Genomic DNA, 13,609 nt, shown 5'->3' on the forward strand with positions numbered 1-13,609 from the left:
TTTTTGGTTGGCCCTGCCTCCTGTGGCAGCCATTTTGTGGTTGGCTCCATCTCCTGCAGCTACCTTTTTGTGATTGCACCCACCACTCTGTGTCAGAATTCCAAAGATGCCTGCAGACTCAAAATGGTTGGGGAGCCCTGAATTATGATATGACCCTAGCAATAATCAAAAGATTAGAGCAACATACCCTGATGGACTCTCTCAAAGCATCTAAGCTCATAAAGACCTGTTTCAAGGAACCGGCAAGCTTCAAGGAAACAAGTCAAACTTCACATTGATGGTATTGGTTGGCCAGTAGCTCTTCCACAGAGACATGTCCCCTTCCACATCAGAAAACTAGTTGAAGAAGAACTGATGCATCTGGAAAAACTTGACATCATTGAGTATGTAGAAGGCCCCACCTCTTGGGTCTCTCCAATGGTATGTGTTTGGCCTGGCAACAGGGCAGTGGAAGGAGAGGAAAGACTCCAAGAGGGAGAGGCAGCTAGAGGAGAAGCTGAGGTGTTTTGTCCTCCTGATGTTGTGGCAAATTTAAGAAGAAGCTTCTGAGAAAAAAAGATGAAGAGACAGAGAAAGGCAGCTGGCGGAAGGGTGGCCATCTTCTGGTGTGAGCCTTCCATCCTGAGTGTTACTGGGACTTCTGCTATGACCGTGAGGAAAAGTGACTTCTCTCAGAGACTGTGAGGAGAACGCTACCTGTCTCTAGTTTGTGAGTCAGGAGGACTCAGAGACTAAAGAGACTTCCTTCTCTTTTCATGCTGACTTTGGGAATGACTAATATAACTTTTAATCACACTGTTTTGTTTCAAACTCCCAGTCTGACTTTATCATTTACCTCCCTTTTTCAATAAATGTTATTTGTTTAAGTGTCTTCAGGTTTTGAATGGGGCATCCACCATCCTGTGGTCACCAACCTGGCCCTTTTACAACTAAAGGAGTTACACTAGCATTATTGATTTTTCCAGTGAGTCTTGTCTTCTCATAATGTGGCCGAAGTACAATAGCGTCAGTTTCGTCATTTTAGCTTCTAGGGAGAGACCAGGCTTGATGTGATCTAGAACTCACTTATTTGACTTTTAGGTGGTCCATATGGTATACATAAAACTCTCATCCAGCAGCACATTTCAAATGAATCAATTTTCTTCCCATCAGCATTCTTTGTTGTCCAACTTTCACACCCATACATAGTAATGGGGAATGCTATAGTATGTATTTGTGTAGATACATTTGTGTAGATATTTGTGTAGATTTTTTTGTGTAGATATTTGTGTAGATACATGCTTTTGTGTAGATACATGCTTACCTAACCAGGCTGTCAAATGACAGAGAGACATTACACCCACTTTGATTACATCGTTGCAGCTCCGAATGGTGAACAATTCTTCTTGGAACTTTACCTCAATGCTGGTTTCCATTAGCTCCGAGTCCAGATACATCACATCTTTTTCAGCACATGTGGAGCTTCCCACTATAAGCATCACAATTTTGGCATCTCTTCAGGTGCAGAAATATTTCAGAATGCCATCCATGAAGTTTTGGCTGATTCCGTGGTTCTTGAATTGTTTGGAAGTTGGCAGCCACTCACACAAGAATGACATGTCAATAGGGAAAACTCTGCATTGGCTCCATACAGGGCAGGATATTAAAAAGAACTCAGCTGGATCAGACTAAGGGTCCATCTATTCCAACAACCCTTCTCAGGGTGGCCATTTAGAGGTCCCAGATGACCCATAAGTAAAGATACTGAGGTCAAAGCCTCTCCATATTTTTGTCCCTCCTCAGCAACTGTCATTCAGAAGAATGTTGCATCTGAATATGGGTTACATTTAGCAATCATGGCTAACAGCCACTGAAGGAATTACCTTACATGAATTCCTCTTTAAATCCATCTATGTTATTGTCGATGGCTATATCCTGTGGCAGTAAATCCCACAAGCTAATTATGCATTGTGTAAAGAAGTACTTCCTTTTGTCAGTCCTGAATCTACTGTCAGTCAATATCATTGAGTGCCACTTATTCTAGTACTTTGGGAGAGGGAGGAAATTTCTGTCCACACTTCCCAAGGCATGCATAATTTTATACACTTCTGTCATATTTTTTGTAAATGGGAAAAGCTCCAAACTCTTTTGCCTTTCCTCATAAGGAAGATTCTCCAGACTCTTGATAGTTCTGGAAACTACTAATATTAGTGGTTATCAAACTCTTCTGGGAAACTCTGGAATTCTTCAATGAAAAGATCAGATTGACTAGTAGTTATGTAATATACTCATTGGCCACTTTTCTCCCCAATAAAACCTAAATGGCTTACAACAAATTAAAAAAAATTCAATTAAAATATACATTTTAATGAAATGGCAGCAGGGCCAAAGCAGCCCAAAAAGTGCTGGGGAAAATTGGCATTATTTGGGATCTGCTTTTCAGCTCCCTTTAAATTGCTGCCATTTTTTCAGGAGGAAAAACCCCAAAAAATACTGATAAGAATTTGGGGTCCCCCCCCCCAATTTGGCTTTGCCAAATGCACACCTCTAGTTTCAATCACACATTCATCTTTGTGTGTGTGTGTCTGTGTGTGACGTGCCATCAGGTTGCAGCCGACTTACGGCGACCCCAGCAAGGGGCTTTCAAGGCAAGTGAGAAACAGAGGTGGTTGGCAATTGCTTCCATCTGCAGTCTTCTCTGGAGGTCTCTCATCGAAGTACCAACCCTGCTTAGCCTTCAAGATCTGACATGATCAGGCCCTACCATGCCGCCGCCCTTCCCCATTCAGCTGTATGTGTGTTGAATGTAACGTGAGAATTACTCAATACATATATATAAACAAAAATCAACTGTTCTGGAGAATTCATCCATCCTTGAAGGTCTGCTCTGCAATTCGGTTGGAACAAGCAACGCTTGCTCAGTGGTGAAAGGAATTGTACATATGCTTTCTACAATTGTCTGGAGCATACCGAATGTCACTTTGTGTATGCTGGCAGATGCAAATCCTCAGTTGGGCATGAGCAAGAAATCAAGCTGCACAAACATGTCCACTGTCTCCAAGGAGCCCGATTGTCTTTGAGAATTGATCCTCACTTTGGCAAGAGTGCAACTTTTATTTTGTTTTGAGTGCTTTTTTCAAACAGACCACTAGGTGTCACTCAAATGACAAGTAAAGGAAACTAGGAACTTTTTCTTGGCTGTGTTAATCAGACCTCTGGAAGAAGAGAACTGCCTGGAAAGCAGTCAAAGCAAACCTTTCAAGTGTAACCCTTTTAGTCGTAAAAGGGCCAGCTTAGTGACCACAGGATGGTCAATGCCCCATTCAAAAACCTGAAGACACTTAAACAAGTAACATTTATTGATAGGGGAGGGAAACCATAAAGTCAGACTGGGAGTTTGAAACACAACAGTGTGAATAAAAGTTATATTAATCAGTCCCAAAGTCAGTGTGAAAAGAGAAGGAAGTGTCTTTAGTCTCTGGGTCCTGACTCACAAACTGCAGACAGGTTGCATTTTCCTCACAGTCACAGCAGAAGTCCCAGTAACACTTAGGATGGAAAGCTCACACCAGAAGATGGCCACTCTTCCGCCAGCTGCCTTTCTCTGTCTCCCCATCCGTTTTTCTCAGGAGCGTCTTCTTAAATTCGCCACATCAGGAGGACAAAACACCTCAGCCTCTCCTCTAGCTCCATCTTCCTCTTGGAGTCCTCCCCACACTGCCCTGTTGACAGGCAAAACAGTCCATCTGCATCCCCTGTAAGACGCACCTCCCTCTAGAGGGCCGTGTTTCCAGGCAAGTGTTTCACAACTTTGCAGGTGAAACAAGGCAATACACTTTTCAACAATAAATAAAAATTTTTACAAGGCTTACCCAAGTATACTCCTGAAGATATTTATATACACATATACTGTGTTACAAGAGTCATTAGAAAAGACAGTCGTGCTAGGAAAAGTTGAGGGCAGCACTGCAGGAAAAAGAGGAAGACCCAACCAGAGATGGATGGACTCAATAAAGGAAGCCACAGCCCTCAAGTTGCAAGACCTGAGCAAGGCTGTCAAAGATAGGACATTTTGCAGGATATCGATTCATAGGGTCGCCATGAGTCGGAAGCGACTTGACGGCACTTAACACACACATACTGTGTTACAGTGAGTGTGTATGTGTGTTATATTTGTATGAGCAGCAGCATGTGCTTTTAAAAGCTATGTCTTTTGCATTGCTTAGCTTTTGGGTCTCCCATCATTTTTTAAAAAATCTTTCTCCTCTTTGAACCCCTGGTAAAAATACCTACCGCTAAGGTTCACACATCATGCAACTGACAAAACAGGGTCTATCCCATGAACGTTTATGCCACAATGCATTTATGCACAATGCCTTTAAGCCTACCAACAGATTCTTTGTTTGTCACCATGTCTCAATGGACTACATAGTGAGATTTCTGAAGGCAAAAAATCTAAAGGTACCAAAATGTAAGTTTTACTTCTGAAGCTAGCAGGGTTTAACCCAAGCAGTACTTGCTCCTTCCTGCACTCTGCTGCAAACTGTTTGGAGGAAAGGGCTGACTCTAGAACATGATGCTCTGTTGGTGGATAGTTGTGAGGGACCACCCTACACAGAGAGAGAGAGAGATGGTGCATTCCTGAGAATCGGCTTAGGGGAATGGTGGGAGAAGGCGCAGTTGAGCCGCCTCCTAAAACCGTTCCACCTATGCCAAAAAAACAAAAAAAAGCCATGAACAGGGCCTTTTCGCCCCATAGAGAACAGCAAGGCTGTGCCTGCTAAAAAGCAGGTGCAGCAAAGCTGTTCTCGGCGCTGGTGTTAAAGGGTGAAAGGGGACAAGAAGCTGCCTAATGGCAGCTCCTCCCCCCGCCCTGCCCCGGGAACGCTCCCCCATGCCAGTGCCGCAAGTCTCCACCGTGATCTGCGTCACAGGGAGACTGCGCTGGCGGAAAAGCAGCAGGCAGCTCCGCAGCGCTCATGCGCCGACGGAACTGCCCTCGCCGCCAGCGTAAGTGCTTCTAATCATGGCACAAGACGCACTTACGCTGGCGGCGAGGTCACCCCGCCTCCTAAGGAGAATCGCCCCCCAAGCTCAGGAATGCACTGAGAGAGAGAGAGAGAGAGAGAGAGAGAGAGAGAGAGAGAGAGAGAGAGAGAGAGAGAGAGAGAGAGAGAGAGAGAGAGAGAGAAACACCTCTGTCTTCTCAACAAACGCCTCTTATCCCTTGTTTGGTACACTATTACTAAATATGTAGGTTGAGTATGCCTTATCCAGAATGCTTGGGACCAGAAGTGTTCCATATTGCAGATCTTTCTGTATTTTGGAATATTTTGGAATATTTGCATATACTTAATGAGATATCTTAGGGATAAGACCCGAGTCTAAACACAAAACTCATTTATGTTTTATATACACTTTATACACATAGCCTGAATGTAATTTTAAACAGTATTTTTTAATAATTCTGTATTCACTGAACCATCAGAAAGCAAAGGTGTAACTATCTCACCAGAGAGAGAAAGGCTTGGAGCACTGCCGGTGGCCTGTGAGTAATGCCTGCATGCCTCGGCTCAAAACTTCCAGTTTTCAGGTCATTCCGGTTTTTTTGATGTCCGGTTAAGGGAGACTCAACCTCTAGCCTGATAAGTACTTTGGACAGCCCTGATTCTCACCCATTGCCAAAACTGAGTTATGTAAAAGCACAGTGAAAACAGATGTCCTTATATAATAAGCAGTGTTAACCCTTTGGGCAATGATATTGTGCAATGCAGTCCTTAGCTATTACAGTAGATTTGCTCTTTACCTTACTGATCCCTCCCTTCTGCTGAACAACCACATTACCCCTAAGCCTCTGTACCTGGGCACGTAACAAGTATATCCACCAGAGATTAGTCTTTCCTTTGGGTTGGCTTTCTTGGGGGAGAATGTTTCCCTCCCTGAAATATGTCATAGCTAAGACATTTACCAAAATCCCTTTCCCCCTCCCCCTTCCTCTCCTGCCTATTTGGTTTCTGTTTTCCTTTCTTTTCTTCCCTTGATAAAATTGTCTTCTCTGCACAGTGACCTTTCAGGATGCGGCTCAAACAGGATAAACAGGAAAAGCCACCACCCCCTCCACCCCTGTCTCCGTTGACATAGTTTCGGTCTAGTTCTTGGTGTCAAAGAAGTTATTCACCTCCCCATCAATTTGCTGGCCCTACGCGAGGGGCAGTTTGGGGGAGGCTGAGGACCCTTCAGGAAGGAAAGCCTCCAAGTAGTCAAGGCCTTCGCTTAAAACAAGCCGTGTGTGTGTGTGTGTGTGTGTGTGTGTGTGTTCCTTTCTTTTTTTCGGAGAGTGTGTACACATCCTGTCGGAGATCCACATTCCTGCCAGGCTGTATAAAAGGACACCCGGGGAAGGCAAAGCGATCCAATGGCAAATTCCACATTTGAATTGAGACGTAAATGGCCAAGGGGGTTCATGTTCCCTCAAAGTCTCAATGGAAACCATGCCGCACACCACAGTCCAGCTGCAAGAATGGTAATCAATTAACCACACCACTGACTGCCACGGTAACAGCAAACAAACATGTAAGGAATGACACCAAAACATCCTTCTCCGCTACAGATGGGGGACATTAAATCACATTAAATCGAGCTGGTGAGGTCAGACCACTTTGTGAAATTTAGTCGTTCTAGAAAGTGCCCTCGGTGTCAGGGATACATGCCGAGGAATTATCTGAAGTGGTAAAGAATAGCCACAAGCACTCTAGTACTGGGATAATGTAAATATCAAGTACAAAACAGGGTATATTAAGAGATTAAGCATCAACACTACTCCTGCAGATTGTTTCACTGTTTTGAAAGGGGAAGAGAATTTGATCAGGTCTGTGGGTTACTAGAAAGAGCAATACACCCACTGTAGTCCTTCAGCTGTTTAGGAGGACTGAAGGGTTTTGTTTGTTTTTGCTTCATTTCATACTAGTTAAAACGGATACTAGTCGTGCTGCATACCTCTTCTCTCCAGGATCAGAGGAGCATGCCTATTATCTTAGGTGCTGTGGAACACAAGCAGGACGGTGCTGCTGCAGTCGTCTTGTTTGTGGGCTTCCTAGAGGCACCTGGTTGGCCACTGTGTGAACAGACTGCTGGGCTTGATGGACCTTGGTCTGATCCAGCAAATCTTTTCTTATGTTCTTATTTATGGGGACCCAAAGCAGCTTATGTCATTCTCCTCCTCTCCATTTTCACCTCACAACAACCCTGTGAAGTAGGTTGGTCTGAGAGTGAGTGACTTGTGGGTTACTCACACTCTTTCCAGTCAGGAATGCTCAGTCACACCTCTATTGAGACTGCAGCTCAATCACAAATTACAATCTGTATCCTCAAACACTCAACAACAAAAGTTTGGGTTATGAAACTGCATGTAACAGGATTGTAAAGGTTTTGAGCATGCACGGTCTCACAATACTTTCTCTGTCCTCTGTTTATCACCTTTGTGGAAGTGAATTGCTGTGACCTTCCTCCATCTGCCATAAGTTCCCAAAAGTAAACATTTCTTTCCTTGATCGGTGTGTGTATGTAGGGGTAGGAAACTGCATGCCTTGCCTTACTGCATGCCTTGCTCATTTTGCCTGCTTAGTGAGAACATTTGTATGGGCTGCAAAATATTTGTGTCTTCTTGCATTCCCACCAGGGATCTGTAGTTTGATCCTGCAGTTTCTGAGCATGTGACAGCATAATGAATGCCCCCAATTCTGTGCGTGCAAAAAAGCACATACACGTAATATAGTTACGGCATAGGGCTCCCACATCCCTCTTTGCCACTGGCAGGAGGTTTTGGGGGAGGAGCCTGGGGAGAGCGGAGTTTGAGGAGGGGAGGGACTTCAATGCCATAGAGTCCAATTGCCAAAGCGACCATTTTCTTCAGGTGAACTGACCTCTATTGGCTGAAGATCAGTTGTAATAGCAGGAGATCTCCAGCCACCACCTGGAGGTTGGCAACCCTATTAAGGCATGTGACATGCCTACAATGACCGGGGATCAGACATAATCCACACAAATTGTGAGCTTTAGCCAAATTTTATTTATTTATTTATACCCTGCCTTTCTCTCCAATTAGGGTTGCCAACCTCCAGGTACTAGCTGGAGATCTCCCACTATTACAACTGATTTCCAGCCGATAGAGATCAGTTCACCTGGAGAAAATGGCTGCTTTGGCAACAAGACTCTATGGCACTGAAGTCCCTCCCCTCTCCAAACCCCGCCCTCCTCAGGCTCCACCCCAAAAACCTCCCACCGGTGGCAAAGAGGGACCTGGCAACTCTGACCCCAATGGGGACCCACAGCAGCTTCTATTATTCTCTTCTCTTCCATTTTACTCTCACCACAGCCCTGAGAGGTAGGTTGAGCTGCAAGCGTATGACTGACCCAAGTTTACCCCGCAATCTTGCATGGCAGAGTGGGGGTTCAAATCTGGGCCTCCCAGTTTCAGCTTCTAGTTCTACACCCTAACCACCACACCACACTGGCTCTCAGTGCCCCCATACACTAGGGTACCAGGAACCCCTTGGCAACTGGCGGGGGTGTGGGGGGAAAACTTACCAGCAGAAAACTGAGGCCTAAGCTTCTGTTGACAGCGACACGTTGACATCACTTCCAGCTAGGGTTGCCAGCTCTGGGTTGGAAATACCTGGACATTTTGGGAGTGGAGCCTGAGGAGGACAGGATTTGGGGAGGGGAGGGACTTCAATGGAGTATAATGCCATAAAGTCTGCCTTCCAAAGTAGCTATTGTCTCCAGGGGAACTGATCTCTCTCTCCTGGAGATCGGTTGTAATAGTGGGAGGTCTCCAGCCACCACCTGGAGGTTGGCAATTCTACTTCCAGCATTCAGTGGAAGTCACGTCATCACGTCCCCGGCAACGTGGGAACTCTTTTGCATTTGAGCAAAAACTCTACAGTCATAACATCTTCTACTAGAGTTTTTGCCCAAATACCAGAGCATCCCCACATTGCCAGTGACGTGATGACATCACTTCTGGTGCACGCCAGAAGTGACCTTGACGTTGTCACTGGCAACAGAGGCCTAGGCCTCAGTTTGCTGCTAGGAAGTTCCCCCACTGGCCGGTTGAACAGCACCAGATGGAGGGGCCCCAAAGTGGGAGATCTCCTGCCCCTGACAGGGGCCTGGCAACCCTAATATCCACCTGTGGTATTTCTGCATGGGGTCCAAGCCTACAGCTTGAAGCACTTTTTTCTCAGCCCAGCTCTGATACTTGAAATGAGTTGGGTATGGTGGAAAAGTTCTTAAAGCCACAAGATTAAGTAGGGGAGGAAAGGTTTTAGTACCTTTGTATTCCTTTTCATGTTCACAACAGATTCCATACACAGACACATGCAGCATATGTGAATGGGACAGACATAGGGTTGCCAACCTCCAGGTACTAGCTGGAGATCTCCCTCTATCACAACTGATCTCCAAGCGATAGAGATCAGTTCACCTGAAGAAAATGGCCACTTTGGCAATTGGACTCTATGGCATTGAAGTTCCTCCCCTCCCCAAACACCACCCTCCTCAGGCTCCACCCCAAAAACCTCCCGCCGGTGGTGAAGAGGGACCTGGCAACCCTAGACAGACGGGTAACTAACTACTTGAGGCTACTCCCATTGTGTCTGATTTGGCCTTCTGTGCAGAACCAGTAAGTGGGCCAGAAATACAGTTGCTCTTGAAGACTTGTCATATTTGGTCTTAAACATGGACGCCTCTATGCTTGCTCTACCTATTTTGAAACCTGACCCCATAACACATTCCCCCCCCCCCACCTGGATATATCCCATTGGTCATGCTTTTTCATTTAGCAAGGCTGCCGTTCCACAAGAACAGACTTGACAGAAATCCCCCCAATAGCCTCTTACTTTATTTAGGGGTAATAAATTAGTTCTTCTGTGCCTGAGAAATGTGGTCCTCCGGTGGTGAGAAAGGCAGGCTTTTTCTTCTCCCAGAGCCTTGAGTCTGCCTTTGATCAGATGTGGCTCTTGTTTGGAAATACATCATCTTCTCTCTCCTCCCCCCCACCTCACCTGAAACCAGATCTGTCACCACTCACCAGCATGCTCATTGCCCATATCGCTCATCATCGCTTCATTACTGTCAGCAGCCAGTGCGTCTATTAAATCCTCTTTAGCCCCACCCAGCCCTGAAGGCAAAAGGGCAAATTACAACAAGATGAAAAGGGATTGTCTTTCCTGCTGAGCAGGTTAGGGTTGTTCAGTATATGTGTGTGTGTTTCTTAGCACTGGTGTGTGGGTGGCAGAGCCCTCCCTAGACACCTGTAGAGAGAAAGGGGGGGCAGGATATTTGCCTGTGGAATTAGCAGGCTGTCAAGTGCAATGTAGCAGCAAATGAAAGGCTTCTGACTAACAGTAATGAGGGCTTCAGCGCTGAGGGGACTCATCCCCAAATGTCTTCCTATATAGGGGCTCCACAAAGTTTCTCCACAAATGGGAAGGATCTACGAAAGAAAGAAAGAAAGAAAGAAAGAAAGAAAGAAAGAAAGAAAGAAAGAAAGAAAGAAAGAAAGAAAGTGTGGATGAACAAAGCTAGCTTTTGCTGTTCTCCATAGTTTTTGGCACTTTTCTCCCAGCACCGCTGACTTCTAGCATCAGGGAAGTGGGCCAGAAGAAAAATAATCAACCGTTAGAAAGTGTGATAATGTAAGGCAGGCTATGTGTGTATGTAAAGTGCCCTCAAGTTGCAGACAACTTTATGGCGACCCCATAAGGTTGTCAAGACAAGGGACAAACAGAGGTGGTTTACCATAGTTTGCCTCTGCGTAGTAGCCCTCTATTTCCTTGGTGGTCTCCCATCCAACTACTAACTAGGGCTGACCCTACTTAGCTTTCAATATCTGAGGAAATCAGGCCAGCCTGTGCCATCCAGGCCAAGATAAGGCATGCTATAGTGTCATAAAGTAAGGTTGCTCCCCTTGCCTCTGTGCTTCGTTTTTGCTTTTAACAAGGAGCCCCGCTAGCCACTTTCAACATGAAGGGGTTGCTAGGGTTGCTAGCACTAGGGTTGCCAGCCTCCAGGTAGTAGCTGGATATCTCCTGCTATTGCAACTGATCTCCAACCAAGAGAAATCAGTTCACCTGGAGAAAATGGCAATTGGACTCTATGGCATTGAAGTCCCTCCCCTCCCCAAACCCCACCCTTTTCAGGTTCCGCCCCAAAAACCTCCCACTGGTGGCGAAGAGGGACCTGGCAACCCTAGGGACCTGGCAACTCTTATCCCCTGGATATTTGTACAGAGGTGTCTTTTTTCCTCCTCCAGCCTCCAGGTAGTAGCTGGATATCTCCTGCTATTACAACTGATCTCCAACCAAGAGAAATCAGTTCACCTGGAGAAAATGGCCACTTTGGCAATTGGACTCTATGGCATTGAAGTCCCTCCCCTCCCCAAACCCCACCCTTTTCAGGTTCCGCCCCAAAAACCTCCCACCGGTGGCGAAGAGGGACCTGGCAACCCTAGGGACTTGGCTACTCCATCACATGGAGTTTGGTCCTATGCAGGAAACCCTGTTCAGAAAGAGCAGCCAATTCCCCTCATTTCTAGGGAGCATGCTGAGGGAATTTATCTCTGCAAACATTTTAGAAACTGTTCTGCCTTTGTTGGCAATTCTTGACCTACAGACCACCAGGGTCATTTAGTCCAACCCCCTGCACAATGCAGGAAATTCACAATTAGCCACCCACACCCCTAGTGACCCTTACTCCATGCCCAGTAGATGGCCAAAAAAATCCTCCAGGATCCCTGGCCAATCTTTGGAGGAAAATTGCTTCCTGACCCCAAAGTGGCGATCAGCATTACCCTGGGCATGTAAGAAAGGGCCAGGAGAGTCAAACACTGATACAACCCTTCCTGCCCTCCTTCTTACGATCATCCTAATACATTCACAGAATTAGCATTGCTAACTGATGCCATCCAGCCTCTGCTTAAAAACCTCCAGGGAAGGAGAGCCCACCACCTCCCAAGGAAGCCTGTTCCACTGAGGCACTGTTCTAACTGTCAGAAAATTCTTCCTAATATTTAGCCGGAAACTCTTTTGATTAATTGCAACCAATTGGTTCTGGTCCGACCTTCTGGGACAACAGAAAACAAATCTGCACCATCCTCTATATGACAGCCCTTCAGATACTTGAAGATGGTTATCATGTCACCTCTTAGTCATCTCCTCTCCAGACTAAACATACCAAGCTCCTTCAATCTTTCCTCATAGGACTTGGTCTCCAGACCCCTCAACATCTTTGTTGCCCTCCTCTGTACACATTCCAGCTTATCTACATCCATCTTGAATTGTGGTTGCCAAAACTGAACACAGTACTCTAGGTGAGGTCTAACCAGAGCAGAATAAAGTGATACCATCACTTCGTGTGATCTGCACACAATGCTTCTGTTGATACAGCCCAAAATCGCATTTGCCTGTTTAGTTACTACATCACACTGCTGACTCATGTTCAGTGTATGGTCTACTAAGACCCCTAAATCCTTTTCACACAAACTACTGCCAAGACAAGTCTCCCCCATCCTATAATGATGCATTTGATTTTTCCTACCTGAATGCAGAACTTTACATTTATCTCTGTAGAAATTCAGTAGATGCATGGCAAGGGGGGGGGGGACAAGTGTGGCATATTGATAATTCATCGGTGCTTGAAGCAGAATGTGCTGAGCTTCTCTACCTACTGCATAGAGATTCAAAGAGCCAGAAAGAGGGAGGACTCCATCTCATGAATGAATTAAGACAACAATCACAGGCAAGTTCCCAGTAAAAACAGCTTGGGGTTCTCATGTCTCCCTTCTACTGAAGAGAAGAGATCACTTGTGAGGTCTAGTTCACACATACAGAAGAGTTGACAATGAACTACATCACTTCAGCCTGTAGGTGGTGGTTACCTGCTTTGACTGTTCCTTTGTGTTCAAAACTCATTGAAAATGGAAAAAAAAAATGAAACAATCTCCCCACTACCTACCTCTTTATTTGTTGGGCTAGTTTTTTTATTATTATTATTTGTAGGGAGTTCTTAACATAGGGGACAAATGTGAACTTTTACCTTAATCCTCAAATTGAACAGCCCATTCTGCCATCTCAAGTCTCTGCCAAGTCAGTTTCCTGATCTGTGAACCAAGACCGCATTCACACCAAAAAGTCCTACACCTTCACACCTATCATGTATCACAAGGGAAGTGTCAAAGGGGAAGCTTTGGCTTGCAAGGTAAATGAAAGAAAATGAAGCCAGAATTTCCTACACAGCAGGAATACTCACATATGAGGAAACCATGCTTTCTTTCATGCTTTGATATTCATTTTGTTCCACAACCTACACTTCCAACAGCCAACCCAACAGTCATCTTTAAACCCCATGTTAGATACCCAGGGATTTTAAAGTAATGTCAGAGCAAGATCTGAGTCCAGTAGCATCTTGAAGACCAACAAGGTTTTCAGGGAACAAGTAGTGTTGCCAACCTCCAGGTAGTAGCTGGAGCTCTCCTGCCATTACAACTGACCTCCAGGTGATAGAAAATGCCTGGAGATAATGGCAACTTTGAAAGGCGAACTCTATGGCATTATACCCCATTGAAGTCCCT

The sequence above is a fragment of the Euleptes europaea genome, chromosome 1 (genome assembly GCF_029931775.1).
Source record: "Euleptes europaea isolate rEulEur1 chromosome 1, rEulEur1.hap1, whole genome shotgun sequence".
Classification (NCBI taxonomy): domain Eukaryota; kingdom Metazoa; phylum Chordata; class Lepidosauria; order Squamata; family Sphaerodactylidae; genus Euleptes; species Euleptes europaea.